The sequence below is a fragment of the Cupressus sempervirens genome, chromosome 6, assembly GCF_028749045.1.
Source record: "Cupressus sempervirens isolate cs-2001-9-10 chromosome 6, ASM2874904v1, whole genome shotgun sequence".
NCBI lineage: Eukaryota > Viridiplantae > Streptophyta > Pinopsida > Cupressales > Cupressaceae > Cupressus > Cupressus sempervirens.
The window spans coordinates 624053603-624074308 of record NC_143123.1 but is presented as its reverse complement, the minus strand read 5'-3'; positions in this window follow the sequence as shown (position 1 = coordinate 624074308).

Genomic DNA, 20706 nt, shown 5'->3' with positions numbered 1-20706 from the left:
TGCCCATGCTTCTTGCATTTGTGACATTTTCCTTCAAATTTAGATTTCTCTTTGCACTCATTAGCTCTATGACCATGCTTATTGTAATTGTAGCATTTTCCATTGAATTTAGCTTTACCATTACTCCAACATTTTCTTGATGTATGACCTAGCTTACCATAGTGATTGCAAGTAGGTCTTTGATTCTTTTGAGCTCTTTTCTTAGATGATTCACCTTCTTCTATATATCCAATTCTTGCTTTTCCTTTTTATCTATATTGGATTTCCTCATTTAATTGATTCATGTCTGCTTAAGGTTTCATCATCGTCTCATTGGTTTTCTTTTTAGTGTTTAGATCATTTTGCAATTTTTAATTTTCTAATATTAGATTCATGATTTCTTCATTTGTATTGGTAAGATGATCAATGAATCCAGCCCGTTGAAGGGATAGATGTTGAATTTTATTGTTCTTTCCTTCTATCTCTTCTTTTATCTTGTTTTTCTCTTCCATGACTTCACACAATCTTACTGACTAAATTTCTTGTTCTCTTTTTAGCTTTCTTACTTCTTCTTGAAGTTTACCATTCTTTTCTAATAGTTCTTTGATTATTTCATTACCTTCATCTAAATTACTTTGTAAATGGATATCTTCAATTCTTTCTTCAGTGTAGAGTTTTTCATTCATCTATACTACAAGATCTTTTTTTCTTTTTAGGGATTGAGAGAGTTGCTCCTTTTCTTTCTTAAGATGAATAATATCCAATTCCAAATCTATCTTTTCATTATCAATAGCCTTATCAAGTTTGAATACTTCCATTGCCTCTAATCTTTTCTCATGTTGTTAAACTTTTTCTTTGAGAACCACAAATCTTTGATACCAATTGCTAGAAATATAAGATAGGCTAGGTTACTAAGAGGGGAGAGGTAAATCAATAACCAATAAAATTTAATCTTAATTCACCAATTAATCCTTCATATGCATTTTGATCTAATTTCATGCATAAAAAACTAAAAGCATAAAAGCATTCATAAAACTTTGACACACAATATGGTAACCCAGAAACTTTCCAAATAGAAAGTAAAAATGGGGTGGGAATGATACCCACAAGCTTTAGTACTGCATTATAAAGTTAACCTATTAAGACTTACAATGATCACTTCTAATGATCTTCCCTATTAGGAGCAATAAGGATTGCTAGGTCCACCTTGCAAAAGGATTTACAAACATACAATGAAGTATGCACTCGGTAAAGAGATATATAAAAGACCATTAAGTCTACCTTGTGAAAGGATTTAACCATTCTACTTGTTAGGATGAACCAGTGGCCAATCTTTGATCTGTAGCATAATTTACTTAATGAGATTCCTTTGGAATGTAATGATCACCTTGTTGTGATGGATAAATCTTTATTGCTCCTTATACTACTTGTAGTCTTCTTACTTCACATTTCTACTCTTACACACACACACACACACACACACACACACACACACACACACACACACACACACACACACACACACACACACACACACACAATCACAATTTTTTCTATCATTCCATTAGTCATGCATTGGATGTGATATAATATATTACATATATACCAATCCAATTTAAAATTCATCAAAGTTGGCTACAATAAAAGTTTCACCAAAATACACAAAGTTGGCCCAATTGCAGGTAATTAGGTTCTGAAGACAAACCCAGTGAGGTTCTAATACTCTACAACCATTCTCAATGCTCAACATCTTCATGCACTTGGTATATGTAGAAGCTCAACTTATACTAGTCACTTCCAAGTAGTCTAAACTCAGTTTGCACTGATGACTTGGTGAACACTATGAAACTCGACATATAAAATAAATCACTTTTGACATTGCATCGCTTGGTCAACACTATCAATACGAGCTTTGTGCAAACTAAATATTGTTCTTGGAACTCGATAGTAACTATAGAACTTGGTAGAGCCTGAATTACTTGGTTAACATTATAAACTGCAAGATAAGCTTGGTAATTGTTAACCATTTGATTAAGTGTGTGTGCCACTAATAAATAAAATTGACTCTAATGTCAACACTTAACATCATGTTTAATAACTCATATCATTATGTATAAGATTGAGTGATTCAAGAACCCATTGTGATGGTTCTATTTTCTTCTACCAAGGTTCAAGTTCCACTTTTTGTGGATGCTGTCACCAAAACTCCTTTCCTTAGTCCTTGTGATGTTATGTCTACTCTTCCTATTGGTGTTTCAATGGGGGATGCATGTCTTCCTTGCTTATCTCTTTCATGGAGGTTCCTCTTTCTCATATGGTTTTGGTCACAACTTCTATTGGTATGGTTGTCCTTGTGATGGGGACACAACCCAACAACAGAATGGACACAATAGAAAAGGGAAATTATATTAACTAAGAAAATAAGCTAGTACAAATAGTGCAAAGAAAATAAACTTCAAAACATGCCCTACGGGCTTACAATAGCATAAATCTGGAGAATATTTCTCCTTTTAGCACCTCCTCTCAAGCTCCAATCCGAACTGCCTTTTACAATGCTAGAAATCTCCTTAAATAGACCCTGAAGGGTTAAGGACTAGGAGTACATTCTAGAAAGTGCTAGTAGGCATCCACCAACAAAATAGAAGGTTCTAGAAGCTACGTTAGAAGTCGGTGCAATCTAGAAGAATCCAGAAACGGTAACCGATCTTCCGGGAGGCATAACTTTTGAACCGTAGCTCCGATTGACAAACCGTTTACATTTTTGGAAAGCTCTCGAAGCGCTCTATAGACTTATGGAAAAGCTTTGCTTGTCCCCCATTTTTTGACCCTTTTTGAGGTCATTTAATGCCCCAAACCTGACTTTGAAGCATTCTTAGGAGGTCTCCAAAACCCAAAAAACTGCAATAACTTTCAAACCGTGGGGCCTATTGACCTGATTCTTTTTTTGGAATGCTCTAAATCATGATTACATTCATTTGGCCAATTCACACCTTCTAGTTTACTGAAATGATGGCCCAAATACATGCTCCTATTTTTTTGGGATTTTCAAATGCACTGATAGTTGAACTATGAGAGTTGGAACCTTTATTTGAGCCAAATGGGTATCCAAAAATGTAAAGACATGAAATAGAAACTAAGTCTAAGTATATTTTTTTGGGTGACACAGGATTGCCCTTATACCTCTGGATGCTCCTGCATCAGACACCCAGGGTAGATTGAAAAGTGACCCTGTCACTTTATGGATGGTAGAGGAAATCCCAAATGGAAAACCTTAGCTGCTGAAATCCAAGTTGAGTCCTCGATCGGTCGTCCTTTCCATTTGACCAAATACTCTTCATACTGCCTATTTCTGGTACTCCTACCCACATGATGATCTAGAATGTCTTCTATCTCCTCCTTCTTAGAAGCAGGAATTGGACATGGCTCTAAAACCAGCTCCTCATCTGCACCATCATCATGATACTCTGTTAAATCTGCAATGTTGAAAATGGGAGAAATGTGAATACCATCTGGCAGCTCCACCTCATATGCATTTCCTGAGTTATGTTTCTTCAAAACTTTGCAGGGGCCAAATTTCTTCATTTTCAGCTTGTTGTAAGTACCAACTGGAAATCTTTCTTTTCGTAAGTGCACCATGACTAGATCCCCTACTTGGAATTCCTTATGTCTTCTCCTTTGATCAGCCCTAGCTTTATACTCTTGATTCATCTTGATAATGTGTGCTTGAACCTCCTCATGTAGACGCTTGATGTGTTTAGCAAATTCCTTAGCTTTAGCACTTGTCCTCTCCCCTTGTTCTATCTTCCTCAATTCTGGTGCAGTCCTTGGGCTATTCCCATATACAATTTGAAATGGTGATTTTCCAGTACTCCTATTTACAGAGTTATTATAAGAAAACTTTTCCTGTGGTAGAATCAAATCCCATCCCTTGGGCTTATCTCCAACTAAACATCTCAGCAAATTGCCCAGACTTCTATTTACCACTTCTGTTTGGCCATCAGTCTATGGGTGATGCGTGGAACTGAATTTCAAGTCTGTTCTCAACTTCTTCCACAATGTCCTCCAGAAATACCCCACAAATTTAGTATCTCTGTTAGAAACTATACTCCTTGGAAGACCATGTAGTCTTACCACCTCTTTGAAAAACAAGTCTGCAATATGGACAGCATAATGAGTTTTGTGGCATGGAATAAAATGTGCCATTTTGGAGAACCTATCAACCACCATGAATATTGAGTCATTACCCCTTTGTGTCCTTGGAAATCCAAGAACAAAATCCATACTTATGTCCTCCCATGGCCTTGATGGAATAGGCAATGGCTGATATAGGCCAGTATTTTGACTAAACCCCTTGGCAACTTGACAAACCTGGCAACTCTGTACAAACTTCTTCACATCCTGTGAAATTTGAGGCCAAAAATAATGTTCTCTAAGAATGGAAATGGTCTTATCTTGACCAAAATGTCCTGCCATCCCTCCATTGTGTTTCTCCTTAATCAGATTTTCCCTCATGGAACTCCTTGGAATGCACAATTGACTACCTTTGAACAACATGCCATCCTGAATCAAATAGTCTAACCACTTGGTTCTATCTACAACAACAGGTTCTTTACAAGCTTTCCATGCTTCAAAATAATCAAGATCCTTGGGGTACAAATTCTTGAGTTCATCAAACCCAACTACTTCAACCTGCATTGTTGTAAGCAACAGCTGTCTCCTACTTAATGCATCTGCAACCCTGTTAGATTTTCCACTTCTATGCTTCAACACAAATGTATAACTTTGCAAGAATTCTACCCACTTCATATGCCTCTGATTCAATTTACCTTGGCTATTTAGGTACTATAATGCCTGATGATCAGTATACAAAACAAATTCCTTTGGCAATAAATAATGCCTCCATTTCTTTAAGGCCTGAACTATTGCATAGAACTGTTGATCATAAATAGAATACTTCTTCTTTGCATCATTCAATTTTTCACTAAAATATGCAACAGGCTTACCTTCTTGGCTTAATACAGCCCCAATAGCACTACCACTAGCATCACAATCCACCTGGAATACTTTTCTAAAATCTGGAAGTGCCAACACAGGCTGTTCAGTCACCTTCCTCTTCAGCAATTCAAAACTCCTCGTAGCTGCTGCAGTCCATTTGAACTCTTTTCTATCCCCTCTTATTGTATCAGTTAGAGGTGCACATATGCCACTGAAATTCTTAATAAAATTCCTGTAAAAACTAACCAGACCATGAAATGATCTTACCTCAGTAGCAGACCTTGGAGTAGGCCATTCCAAGATGGCTTTTACCTTCTCTGGATCCATTTTGAGACCTTCAGGTGATATAAAAAATCCAAAATAGACTAACTCCCTTTTTGCAAAGACACACTTCTTTAGATTAATTAATAGTTTCTCTTCCCTTAGCCTTTCAAGGACACTACGAATATGCAGTAAATGTTCTTCCAAAGTCTTGCTGAAAATTAAAATATCATCCAAATAGACAATAAAAAATTTTCCCAAGAACTTTTTAAGTACCTCATTCATGAGCTGCATGAAGGTGCTTGGGGTGTTCATCAATCCAAAGGGCATGACTAACCACTCATAAAGACCCTCCTTGGTCTTGAAGGCTGTTTTCCACTCATCTCCTTCTCGAATCCATATCTGGTGATAGCCACTCTTCAGATCTATCTTTGTGAAGTACTGAGCTCCACTCAAGTAGTCCATAAGATCATCCATGCTTGGTAAAGGAAAATGGTACTTGATGGTTATCCTATTTATAGCTCGAGAATCTGTACACATCCTCCACTCTCCATCCTTCTTTGGTGCAAGTACTGCAGGTACTGCACATGGACTCAGGCTCTCTTGAATCAAGCCCTTCCTCAACAGCTCCTGAACCTGTCTATTTAGCTCCTCTGTTTCAGTAGGAGTCATCCTGTGAGCAGCCTTGTTAGGCAAACTAGCTCCTGGAATTGGATCTATCTGATGATTGATTTGCCTTACTGTTGGCAATCCATCTAGAACATTATCAGAGATAATATCTCTGAATTCCCCTAGTAAATCTGAAACTTCAAATGGTATTTCACTACTACCTTCTTTATCTTTCCTAGGAATCAAAGCATAACACATACACTGATGTTTCATGCCATCTAAAAACTTCCTTCCATCAACAAGACAAATCCTAGCACTGCTACATACCTTTTCACCTTCCTTTTTCATGGGCTTCAATTTGTGGTGAACTCCATCCTTTGTCAGAGAGTATGTGTTTGCATGTCCATCATGTATTTTATGTCTATCAAACTACCATGGTCTACCCAACAATAGATGGAAAACATCCATCGAAATAACATCACAGAGAACTTCATCATGGTAACTCCCAATTTTGAATTTTACTAAACATTGTTCACTTACCAAGACCTTATGATCATCTTTTACCCAAGAAATCCGATAGGGCTGGGGATGTTTCTCCCTCTTGAGCTTCAGCTTAGAGACCATCTCTTCTGATACCAAGTTATCAGTGCTACCACCATCAATGATCACATCACAACATTTATCCTCACACTTGCATCTGGTATGGAACAAACTCCTCCATTGTCCTGGTTCATTCTCACCACTTAGTAGGACTCTTTCATTTACCAAGGTCTCTCCTCTTTTTGCATCCTCTGAATGTGATGATTGTGCATCCTCATCCACATAAGCAACCCTAGCTTGGCCCTCAGCTCTCCTATCTATCCTTCCTTGTCGTTGAGGGCATTCAAAGGCACGATGACCTTCTTCATTGCAATGGAAATAGGTACCACGAAAGCCTCCTCTTCCTTGTCCATGTCCTCTACCTCTTCCTCTTTGATTTCCAAAGTCTTGATCACGGGAGCGGTTGAAACCCTCATTCCTCTGGTTCCTGCTAGTACCCTCATCTTCATTTTTCTTTTGAGTTTCATTGCGGCCTCCAGATGATCTACCACTTCCCCTTCCTCCTTGACCACACCCTCTTTGTCTTCCTTCAAACCTTTTACTCAGCTTCTCTTCTACTCGTAGGGCAAATTGGTATGCTTCTTCAACGTTGGTCATTCTTACCAGACTTAATTCCTCCTGGATGCTAGGTCGCAACCCACTGATATAACGAGCAACCTTCTCCTTATTTGCTTCTACATGCCCTACTCTAATTAGGAGTCAGTAAAACTCCTCTGTATATTCTTGGACTGATCTTCCTGCTTGCTTTAACCCATGCATCTTCTTAAACAGATCAAGCTCGTAGTCCACAGGAATGAACTGCTTCTTCAATTTGTCCACCATGCGATCCCATCTTGTGATCTTCTCCTTTCCTCTTCTAAGTCTTTCTAGTTGAATCTCTTGCCACCAAATTTTGGCATGGCCTTTCAGTTTGGCCTTTGCAAACTTAACCCTATCTAGATCCCTTATATCCTCATACTCAAAGTATTCTTCTAGTTCATTGATCCAATCGATCAACTCATCTGGTTTCAAATTTCCTGAAAATATACCCACTTCAATTGTAGGTATTTTCCCAAACTTAGTAATGGCCCTAAAAAGCCTTTCCTCTACAAGATTTAGAACTTCCCCGTCAACTTCCATTACTTCCTCTTCATTGTCATCCTCACTATTGTCATCTACGACAACATTTGCACCTCTATGAAGCTCCTCTTGCAATGCTTGTACCTATCTCTGGAGGGCTCTAACCTCCTCAGGATCAATGGCTCTGGCCCTTCCACCACACTCTCTTTGTGGAGGCATCTTCTAACTCGAACTCACAACCACACAGTCCTGGTGCAAACTTCCTCACAGTCGGCGCTCTGTCTACACACTCAGGAAAAACCCGCTCTGATACCACTTGATGGGGACACAACCCAACAATAGAATGGACACAATAGAAAAGGGAAATTATATTAACTAAGAAAATAAGCTAGTACAAATAGTGTAGAGAAAATAAACTTCAAAACATGCCCTACGGGCTTACAATAGCATAAATCTGGAGAATATTTCTCCTTTTAGCACCTCCTCTCAAGCTCCAATCTGAACTGCCTTTTACAATGCCAGAAATATCCTTAAATAGACCCCAAAGGGTTAAGGACTAGGAGTACATTATAGAAAGTGCTAGTAGGCATCCACCGACAAAATAGAAGGTTTCGGAAGCTGCGTTAGAAGTCGGTGCAATCTAGAAGAATCCAGAAACGGTAATCGATCTTTCGGGAGGCATAACTTTTGAACTGTAGTCCGATTGACGAACCGTTTACATTTTCAGAAAGCTCTCGAAGTGCTCTATAGCCCTATGGACAAGCTTTGCTTGTTCCCCATTTTTTGACCCTTTTTGAGGTCATTTAATGCCCCAAACCTAACTTTGAAGCATTCTTAGGAGGTCTCCAAAACCCAAAAAATTGCAATAACTTTCAAACTGTGGGGCCTATTGACCTGATTCTTTTTCTGGAATGCTCTAAATCATGATTACATTCATCTGGCCAATTCACACCTTCTAGTTTACTGAAATGATGGCCCAAATACATGCTCCTATTTTTTTGGGATTTTCAAATGCACTGATAGTTGAACTATGAGAGTTGGAACCTTTATTTGAGCCAAATGGGTATCCAAAAATGTAAAGACATGAAATAGAAACTAAGTCTAAGTACATTTTTTTGGGTGACACAGGATTGCCCTTATACCTCTGGATGCTCCTGCATCACCTTGTGGTTGCTAAGATTTGAACTTTGCAAGCATGTATATTCCATCTCCATATAAGTATGTTGTGATAAGGCTCATTAAATAGAACTGAGATCAAGCTAATATTCAATAGAGGTTAATTGAAATCAGGTCACAAAAATTAATAAGAATGCAATAATCTTATTTGAATACTTAGCCAATGGAGAATGTGGTATCCAAAAAATTGAAAATGTCTAATTTATCATATGGAAAGGGCACAAGTGTAATCTTGTGCATCTCTTCTTCAAGCTTATACATATATGTTGTACTAAAGTTAAATATTTACTAGATATATTTATTATTAATTTGTTCATTGTTAGTTATAACTGACTAATAAAGACATGCATGTGGTTAAGAAGATTACTTAGAACTCCACATAATTGTTAGAAAAGGACTGATTGTTAAAGCACCTTCCTCCATCCATGACAAAGTAGCTAATCCTAAATTGCTAGAAAACTAATGATTATCAATTCTCTAATCCTAAATCTCTTAGATACTATTGTTATCTAAATTTTATACACTTTACCACCTTTTTTCTATTTTCCACACCATTCTACTTAGTTTCTTACTAAAAGTATTTGGGTGGACAATGAGATAGATTTCATACTATAGATAACTCGATATAAGCTCCATTGTTTTATTTTCTATATGAAGTCATGACATGAGAAAAATCCTAGAAAATCCTAGAAAACTCAACTAATATTTCAGAACTACAACAACATTGGGTCTACTAAAGATGGTTCTATAGTAGTAAAAATAAATGCAATGCTCCAAAGTTTTCAAATCTACACATGTCATGCTATCTAAGAATAGAGCTTCAACCACATTTATTTTTCAAATAAGTCTCATAAATGTAGTTTGGGAGGGGATCAAAATATTATTAATTGCTATCCTCTATTTGTAATCGTATGTTCAAGGATAAATGATCAATTGTCACTTGTGTATGTTCATTTCTATTATAACTGACATTTCTTTCCATTTTTCATGTTTGGGCAAGTTTTCTATAACTTTATGTTGAATAGTCATGTTTTAGTGATCAACAATCTTTAATGTGTCTTCAACTCTATTATGGAAGTTTGATGTATAGAAGAATGATTATTCAAAATATATAAGTACACCCAAATATGCTATGATAATAAGAAGTTCAATTCCATTAAGAAATTTTTAAGATTCAACAATCAAGAAGAAAACTCTAGGTCCCACAAGGCATTTGCAGTTTTGAAGGTTTAGTAGTATGCTCAATTTTGAGAGGTGCAGATAGTACTCTAAATTTTCTATTGATGTCAATTTTTTCCTCTCTTTGTGTCATATATTGTGTTTTTTTCATGAATTTCTTTTCTTATATATTGTGATCAAATTACATGCATTTTGTTTATGGTGAGTTAATGGGCAGCTTTCTCCAATTGCTATATTTAGCTAGAAAAAATGTGAATGCATAGATATAGTGTCCTAATTGTCCTCATTCAAGGCTATATGGTCATCATAGCACACAATTAGCAATCATGCCTCTTTAAAATGTGATTGATCTATCTCTAGTGTACATCTTTAGGAAGTTATGACTTTAAAGCTCTTTTGTTTCAAATTTTCTTCATTTTTTTTGCTTGCAATAAAGATAATAACTACATTTATCTATTTTTTGTGGCCACTACATGCATGATTATAATATTGTTACAAAATTTGTGGTAGGAAAAATCTATTAATATTAGTGAATATTATTTAATTTTATATTTTTGAAGTACAAAATGATGCTACTCTATTGAATACAAGTAATGATAATCCTCTATTTGATTTTTTTTTTGAGTTTGTGGACAATTTTTCTAGATAAGGCTAGATAAGTATTCTCTAGAGATGCTTAAAATGATGTTCTACTCATATAGACTATACTTCATCATTGTAATTATCATTTCTTCCCTAGTTATATAATATAAACACTAGTTATAGCCTTTTAATGATAAAAAATCTACATTCTTTCATGAAGGTGTCAAGATATAAAAGAGATTGTGATCTTGGAAAGAGCATGAGTTGTGAATAAGGAAACACACACAAGATTAATGCAAATCTATTAGCAAAGATAAAGTGTAGATTTATGAAAGCTTCTATGGACATATTTATGAGCATGTAGAGGACTATACAAATTTACAAAGCATTTTGAAGAGAGTATTGTGAGAAGTTTCTATCAAAGTTTTATGAGACTTAAAGTAAGTTTGGTGAAAAATTTGTTGTCATCATAATAGGAATTTGAGGAAGAGGTATTATGGAGAACATATTATCCATCATCTATAGGAGAAGCAACATTTTAGACAATTTCTTTGCACCTCTTTAGGATTGTATCTAAACAAGTTGAACTTTGCATTATATTGACCAACTCTACATATTAGTGTATATTTAATACTAATTTCATATGTGTCTTCTAACAGCGTGTGCATTCAAGAAAGGAAAATAACTATTAAATTTATCACTTTTTTTGCAAATTGCACCAAACACCCTTCAATTGTAGCTTGAAAAGACTTGTTCAAGTTGTTTATATCATCACTAAGAATAGAAGCCTCATAAGTACAATGCATGCTCTTGCTCAAATGCCTTTCCAAATTAGACATGGCACCAACCATTGCTACAGAAGATTGTGATTTTGAATATTATGCAAGGATAGTAGAAATTTCAATGATATTAATTTGCATTTGAGGTTGTTGCACCACATTCTTATGATCAAGATGTTTAATGAGTGTGGACAATAGAAAATGAGTAGAATGGCATGCAAATTGACTAGCAAAAAAGCATGAAATATCATAAAATATTAATATGAAAAGGTGAACTTGGCATTTACAATAAAAGTTATCAAATATAATCAAACATGATTGCAGATAAATAGAAATAATAAAATACCTTCGAGAGGAATAATTTGAGAAAATCCCATAGAAAGCCATTCTTTCAAATACTTCATAAACTGTAAATAAATAAATAAATAAATGATGATAATCAAACCCTCATTCTGTGGTTCATATGTATATTAATTATGAAAACAATATAACAAACAATTTTCCAATGGATGATAATTGAACCCCCCTTCAATGTGATCATTCTCCCAACAATGTCTCTTAGTTGTTTTGATTTTGATTCTTCTTGTCTTTAAGTCATTACAACACTTGCAAGGACAATAATATTTTTCATCTCCTACTCTTTGAAAGATAGACAACAATCTAGCGATTGTCTTCCTATTTTGATCAAACTCCCTTGTATTATTTGACATGATCCTTCTTCACTTGAATAACTTATTTGTGCACCCTTATTGAGTTGGTTGTACTTAATGTATATATCTACACATATGGTTTTGAAAGAAATATTTGGTGTGATTAATGTGTATATCTACAAAAATATTAGACATGTTTTAGTTAATGTTTATATTTGCACATATGGTTTTTAAAAAAAAATTTGGTGTAATTAATGTGTATATCTGTAAAAATATTGGACATGTTGTAGTTAATGTTTATATTTGCACATATTGTTTTGAAAAAAACATTTGGTGTAATTAATGCATATATGGTTTTGAAAGAAACATTTGGTGTAATTAATGTGTATATCTACAAAAAAATTGGACATGTTGTACTTAATGTTTATATCTACACATATGGTTTTGAAAGAAAAACATGGTGTAATTAATGTGTGTATCTACAAAAATAGTGGAAATGTTGTAGTTAATGATTATACCTACACATATGGTTTTGAAAGAAATATTTGGTTCAATTAATGTGTATATTTGCAAAAATATTGGACATGTTGTACTTACTATTTATATCTGCACATATGGTTTTGAAAGAAACATTTGGTGTAGTTAATGTGTATATCTACAAAAATATTAGACATGGTGTACTTAATATTTATATCTACATATATGGTTTTAAAAGAAAAATTTAGTGTATTTATGCCTCTTCATTTTTATTTTTTTCAAGGGAAGCCCGTCAATGGTAATAGAAAATAATAATTTATTTTCTAAGAGCTTACAATTGTTCAAGAAAATTAACATTTTACAAGAAAATGCACCTGAAGAATTGTTAGCTCAAAAGCACCTTGCTAACTCCTAATGGGTTGGGCTCTTATTATTTGTTCCCATCATATTCACTTTGATAGCCATGTTAGGGAGGTGATCTCACCTAGTTCATCCTCATGTCTTTGAAGTCCTTAATCATAATCTTGGGTTTCATGTTGTGCGCAATTACCATGATGATGAGAACCCATCCTTGATCCTCCTCCTAAAAAGCAAGCCTTGATTGTTTGTATATCTTGAGTTTGAACCATTATTTTTTGTCTTTCATCATATAGACCATTGAATGAACATTGATGCAATGTCAAAGGGAACTCTTTATTTGTCAAGATTAGAAATGAACTCCTTTCCTAGTTTTTGACAAACTACTCTAAGGACCAAAAAATGCATAGACAATGACATTCCTTGATTATGATTTCTAATATATGCCCATTGATTACTATTTCATATGTAGGTCCATGAAGCTTAATGATTATTTCCATACTTGGACCTAAATTAAATTGATCCTATATTATACTGATATATCAATTGTACGTTATTCAATATCTTGTCCAAAATAGAAAAAAATATGAAACAAAACCCAAAGAATTGAAAGGTTGAAAGTGACTAAGGATTTATTTATTTAAAGTATATAAGATATTCCAAACTAACTTTTAAATAAAGTAAAATCATTTGCTAGAAATATGGATGGTTATCTGTGAATCTTAAGACACAATACCTTCATATCTAACGTCGGGCATAAAGATAAATAATCTCTATGATAGAAGTATATTGAAGGACAAGAAGTATTCCCTTTCTAGTGTATACTAAGGGTTTTCACCCTCATGATAGACCAATAAAAGGGGAAGGTTTCCAATCTAGGATGCAAAAATCCCCATGTACTATCCAAATTGATCTATTGTGAATATTGATTTGTTTATCATTTGGTCAATATGGTCCATGATGAAGAAAGGAAAAAACTTAAAGAATAAATTCTATATGATTAAAATAATAATAGAAAACTATCATCTAACTCTAAAAATAATCAGACATCAAAGAGACTAAACTTAAAATCTATACTAGAAGATAAGCTAGAAACATAGAAAAATTGACTCTCAATGAGATAGAATACATTGAGATATAATGAGAAATATCCAAGGTAAATCATTTTTTGGGAGATAGTTATGTTGAAAGTACTAGTCTCAAACATACTACATCACTAAAAATAATTACCCCTAACTATAATGTACAAGATTATGTTGTTTCTTCTAAATGAAGGAAAGATAATGCTTATCTTATAAACCGAAGCAATGTGGTTTCAACCATATATAGTGAAAATATTGTAAATATAAAATTAATCATGTTATTATCCAAATCCTTTATCTTAGAAAATAATATTGTATACAAAAAATTTGCAGATGTAAGGCGAGGTATCCGATGAAATCCAAGAGTTTCTCTAGGAACAAGTCATGAAGATAAGATTCCTAACCTAATATTAATTTTTCTCTATCAATAATAGTATTAATCCTTTGAATTGAGAGTTTCAAATTAGAAATAATAATTTTCCAACTTGAATTACAATAGAACCTACTAAAAATTAGATTATGTGTTAAAAAACTATAACACACATCATCTAAATTATGCCCCTTATTGTCCATTTTATTGTGCCTAATCTGATGATAGATCTATTGGAAATATAAGAGGAGTAACTAAGAGGGGAGGGGTGAATTAGTTACCACAAAAATAAATCCTAGATCCCTTAGATGTCAATATAAATCAAAATTTAACTCTATTGTAACTCGGTAAACATTGGAATAGCTTGACAAATGCTTAACATGAAAATCTTAAAATATTATTTGTGATTGATATTACTTTAACTTAGTTGTAAAAACATAAAATAAATAACATGAACACAATATTTTAATGTGGAAACCCAATTTGGGAAAAACCAACAATTATAACTAGTTATTGATTTTCACTCTTATGAAGTGAACCCTATTAGGAGCCAACCCTACTAAAGGTTACAAAACACACTTTTAGGTGTGACCATATTCAAGGATTTAATCACCCTATTAGGAGTGGCCTTATTATAGGTCTTTAGAAAATTCAATAGAAATGCCACCTTGTTAGAGGATTTATAAATAGTTGTTAAGCCAACTCTATTAAGAGATTTAGATCACTACTACAATAGTTAGAGAGTAACAATGAGATAACCTGGTTTTTGATGCAACTGATTGTTGATTACATATCTCAATTCTATGATGCAGGAGCATCCAGAGGTATAAGGGCAATCCTGTGTCGCCCAAAAAAATGTACTTAGACTTAGTTTCTGTTTCATGTGTTTTCATTTTTGGACACCCATTTGGGTCAAATAAAGGTTCCATCTCTCACAGTTCAACTATCAGTGTGCTAGAAAATCTCGAAAAAATAGGAGCATGTAATTTGGCCATCATTTTGGTGACCTAGAATGTGTGAATTGGCCAGATGAATCTAATTGTGATTTAGAGAATTCCAAAAAAAGAATCAGGTCAAAAGGCCCCACGGTTTGAAAGTTATTGCAATTTTTCAAGTTTTGGAGACCTCCTAAGAATGCTTCAAAGTTAGGTTAGGGGCATTAAATGACCTTGAAAAGGGTCAAGGGGGATGAGTGAATCTTTTCCATATCACTATAGAGTGCTTCGAGAGCTTTCTAAAAATGTAAACGGTTCGTCAATCGGAGCTACGGTTCAAAAGTTATGCCTCCCAAAAGTTTGGTTATCATTTCTGGATTCTTCTAGATTTGCACCAACTTTTATTGTAGCTTCTGGAACCTTCTATTTGGTCGGTGGGTGCCTACTAGCACTTTCTAGAATGTACTCCTAGTCCTTAACCCGTCGGGGTCTATTTAAGGAGATTTTTGGCATTTTAAAAGGCAGTTCGGAGTGGAGTTTGAGAGGACGTACTGAAAGGAGAAATTATCTCTAGATTTATGCTATTGTAAGCCTTTAGCGCATGTTCTAAAGTTTATTTTCTTTGTACTATTTGTACTAGCTTATTTTCTCAATTAATACAATTTCCCTTTTCTGTTGTGTCCATATGTTCTTGGGTTGTGTCCCCATCAAGTGGTATCAGAGCAGGTTTTCCTGAGTGTGTAGACAGAGTGCCGACTATGAGGCAGTTTGCACCAGGACTGTGTGGTTGTGGGTTTGAGTTAAGAAGATGCCTCCACAAAGAGAGCATGGTGGAAGGGCTAGAGCTATTAATCCTGAGGAGTTTAGAGCCCTCCAAAGGCAGGTGCAGGCATTGCAAGAGGAGCTCCATAGAGGAGCAAATGTTGCCACAGGTGACGACAGTGAGGATGACAATGAAGAAGAAGTAATGGAACCAAAAGGGGAATTTGATGGGGAAGTTTTGAATCATGCAGAGGAAATGCTTTTTAGGGCCATTACTAAGTTTGGGAAAAGACCCACAATTGAAGTGGGTGTATTTTCAGAAAATCTAAAACTAGATGAGTTGATCGATTGGATCAATGAACTGGAAGAATACTTTGAGTATGAGGATATCAGGGACCCAGATAGGGTTAAGTTTGCAAAGGCCAAACTGAAAGGACATGCCAAAATTTGGTGGCAAGAGGTCCAACTGGAAAGAAATAGAAGAGGAAAGGAGAAGATCACAAGATGGGATCGCATGGTGGACAAATTGAAGAAGCAATTCATTCCTGTGGACTATGAGCTTGATTTGTTTAAGAAGATGCATGGGTTAAGGCAAGCAGGAAGATCTGTCCAAGAATACACAGAGGAATTTTACCGAGTCTTGATTAGAGTGGGACATGTAGAAGCAAATAAGGAGAAGGTTTCTCATTATATCAGTGGGTTGCGACCTAGCATCCAGGAGGAATTAAGTCTAGTAAGAATGACCAGCGTTGAAGAGGCATACCAGTTTGCCCTACGAGTTGAAGAGAAGCTAAATAAAAGGTTTGAAGGAAGACAAAGAGGGCGTGGTCAAGGAGGAAGGGGAAGCGGTAGGTCATCTGGAGGCTGCAATGAAACCCAAAAGAAAAATGAAGATGAGGGTACTAGCAGGAACCAAAGGAATGAGGGTTTCAACCGCTCCCATGACCAAGACTTTGGAAATCAAAGAGGAAGAGGTAGAGGACATGGACAAGGAAGAGGAGTCTTTCATGGTACCTATTTCCATTGCAATAAAGAAGGTCATCGTGCCTTTGAATGCCCTCAATGACAAGGAAGGATAGATAGGAGAGCTGAGGGCCAAGCTAGGGTTGCTCACGTGGATGAGGATACACAATCATCACATTCAGAGGATGCAGAAAGAGGAGAGGCCTTAGTAAATGAAAGAGTCCTACTAACTGGTAAGATTGAACTAGGACAATGGAGGAGTTTGTTCCATACTAGATGAAAGTGTGAGGATAAATGTTGTGATGTGATCATTGATGGTGGTAGCACTGATAACTTGGTATCAGAAGAGATGGTTTCTAAGCTGAAGCTCAAGAGGGAGAAACATCCCCAGCCCTATTGGATTGCTTGGGTAAAAGATGATCATAAGGTCCTGGTAAGTGAACAATGTTTGTGGTGAAATTCAAAATTGGGAGTTACCATGATGAAGTTCTCTGTGATGTTATTTCAATGGATGTTTGCCATCTATTGTTGGGTAGACCATGGCAGTTTGATAGACATGCAGTACATGATGGACATGCAAACACATACTCTTTGACAAAGGATGGAGTTTGCCACAAATTGAAGCCCATGAAAAAGGAAGGTGAAAAGGTATGTAGCAGTGCTAGGATTTGTCTTGTTGATGGAAGGAATTTTTTAGATGGCATGAAATATCAACATATGTGCTATGCTTTGATTCCTAGGAAAGATAAAGAAGGTAATAGTGAAATACCACTTGAAGTTTCAGATTTACTAGGGGAGTTTGGAGATATTATCTCTGACAATGTTCCAGATGGATTGCCACCAGTAAGGCAAATTAGTCATCAGATAGATCTGATTCCAGGAGCTAGTTTTCCTAACAAGGCTGCTCATAGGATGACTCCTGCTAAAACAGAGGAGCTAAATAGACAGGTTTAGGAGCTATTGAGGAAGGGCTTGATTCAAGAGAGCCTAAGTCCATGTGCAGTACCTGCAGTACTCAAACCAAAGAAGGATGGAGAGTGGAGGATGTGTATAGATTCTCGAGCTATAAATAGGATCACCATCAAGTACTGATTTCCTTTGCCAAGGATGGATGATATTATGGACTGCTTGAGTGGAGCTCAGTACTTCACAAAGATAGATCTGAAGAGTGGTTATCACCAGATACGGATTTGAGAAGGAGATTAGTGGAAAACAATCTTCAAGACCAAGGAGGGTCTTTATGAGTGGTCAGTCATGCCCTTTGGATTGACGAACGCCTCAAGCACCTTCATGCGGCTCATGAATGAGGTACTTAAGAAGTTCTTGGGAAAATTTGTTATTTTTTATTTGGATGATATTTTAATTTTCAGAAAGACTTTGGAAGAACATTTATTGCATATTCATAGTGTCCTTGAAAGGCTAAGGGAAGAGAAACTATTAATTAATCTGAAGAAGTGTAACTTTGGAAAAAGGGAGTTAGTCTATTTGGGGTTTGTTATATCACCTGAAGGTCTCAAAATGGATTTGGAGAAGGTAAAAGCCATCTTGGAATGGCCTACTCCAAGGTTTGCTACTGAGGTAAGATCATTTCATGGTCTGGTTAGTTTTTACAAGAAGTTTATTAGGAATTTCAGTGGCATATGTGCACCCCTAACTGATACAATAAGAGGGGATAGAAAAGAGTTCAAATGGACTACAGCAGCTGCGGGAAGTTTTGAATTGGTGAAGAAGAAGGTAATAGAACGACCTTTGTTGGCACTTCCAGATTTTAAAAAAGTGTTCCAAGTGGATTGTGATGCTAGTGGTAGCGCTATTGGGGTTGTATTAAGCCAAGAAGGTAAGCCTATTGAATATTTTAGTGAAAAATTGAATGATGCAAAGAAGAAATATTCTGTTTATGATCAAGAGTTCTATGCAATAGTTCAGGTCTTAAAGAAATGGAGGCATTATTTATTGCCAAAGGAATTTGTTTTGTATACTAATCATCAAGCATTACACTACCTAAATAGCCAAGGTAAATTGAATCAGAGGCATATGAAGTGGGTAGAGTTCTTGCAGAGTTATACATTTGTGTTGAAGCATAGAAGTGGAAAATCTAATAGGGTTGTAGATGCACTAAGTAGGAGACAGTTGTTGCTTACAGTAATGCAGGTTGAAGTAGTTTGGTTTGATGAACTCAAGAATTTGTACCCCGAGGATCCTGATTTTGCTGAAGCATGGAAAGCTTGTAAAGAACCTGTTGCTGTAGATAGAACCAAGTGGTTAGACTATTTGATTCAGGATGGCATGTTGTTCAAGGGTAGTCAATTGTGCATTCCAAGAAGTTCCATGAGGGAAAATCTAATTAAGGAGAAACATAGTGGAGGGATGGTAGGAAATTTTGGTCGAGATAAGACCATTGCCATTCTTAGAGAACATTAGTTTTGGCCTCAAATTTCACAGGATGTGAAGAAGTTTGTACAGAGTTGCCAGGTTTGTCAAGTTGACAAAGGGTATAGTCACAATACTGGCCTATATCAGCCATTGCCTGTTCCATCAAGGCCATGGGAGGACATAAGTATGGATTTTGTTCTTGGATTGCCAAGGACACAAATGGGTAATGACTCAGTATTCGTGGTGGTTGATAGGTTCTCCAAAATGGAACATTTCATTCCATGCCACAAAACTCATGATGCTGTCCATATTGTAGACTTTTTTTTCAAAGAGGTGGTAAGACTACATGGTCTTCCAAGGAGTATAGTTTCTGATAGAGATACTAAATTTGTGGGGTATTTCTGGAGGACATTGTGGAAAAAGTTGAGAATAGACTTGAAATTCAGTTCCATGCATCACCCGCAGACTGATGGCCAAACAGAAGTGGTAAACAGAAGTCTAGGCAATTTGTTGAGATGTTTAGTTGGGGATAAGCCCAAGGGATGGGATTTGATTCTACCACAAGTAGAGTTTGCTTATAATAACTCTATAAATAGGAGTACTGGAAAATCACCATTCCAAATTGTATATGGGAATAGCCCAAGGACTGCACCAGAATTGAGGAAGATAGAGCAAGGGGAGAGGACAAGTGCTGAAGCGAAAGAATTTGCTAAACATATCAAGCGTCTACATGAGGAGGTTCAGGCACACATTACCAAAATGAATCAAGAGTATAAAGCTAGGGCTGATCAAAGGAAAATACATAAGGAATTTCAAGTAGGGGATCTAGTCATGGTGCACTTACGAAAAGAAAGATTTCAAGCTGGTACTTACAACAAGCTGAAAATGAAGAAATTTGGCCCCTGCAAAATTTTGAAGAAACATGACTCAGGAAATGCATATGAAGTGGAGCTGCCAGATGGTATTCACATTTCTCCCATTTTCAATATTGCAGATTTAACAAAGTATCATGATGATGGTGCAGATGAGGACCTGGTGTTAGAGCCATGTCCAATTCCTGCTTCTAAGAAGGAGGAGATAGAAGACATTCTGGATCATCGTGTGGGTAGGAGTACTAGAAACAGGCAATATGAAGAGTATTTGGTCAAATGGAAAGGATGACCGATCGAGGACTCAACTTGGATTTCAACAGCTGAGGTTTCCCATTTGGGATTTCCTCTACCATTCATAAAGTGACAAGGTCACTTTTCAATCTACCCTGGGTGTCTGATGCAGGAGCATCAAGAGGTATAAGAGCAACCCTATGTCGCCCAAAAAAATTTACTTAGACTTAGTTTCTGTTTCATGTGTTTTCATTTTTGGACACCCATTTGGGTCAAATAAAGGTTCCAACTCTCACAGTTCAACTATCAGTGTGCTAGAAAATCTCGAAAAAATAGGAGCATGCAAGTTGGCCATCATTTTGGTGACCTAGAAGGTGTGAATTGGCTAGATGAATGTAATTGTGATTTAGAGCAT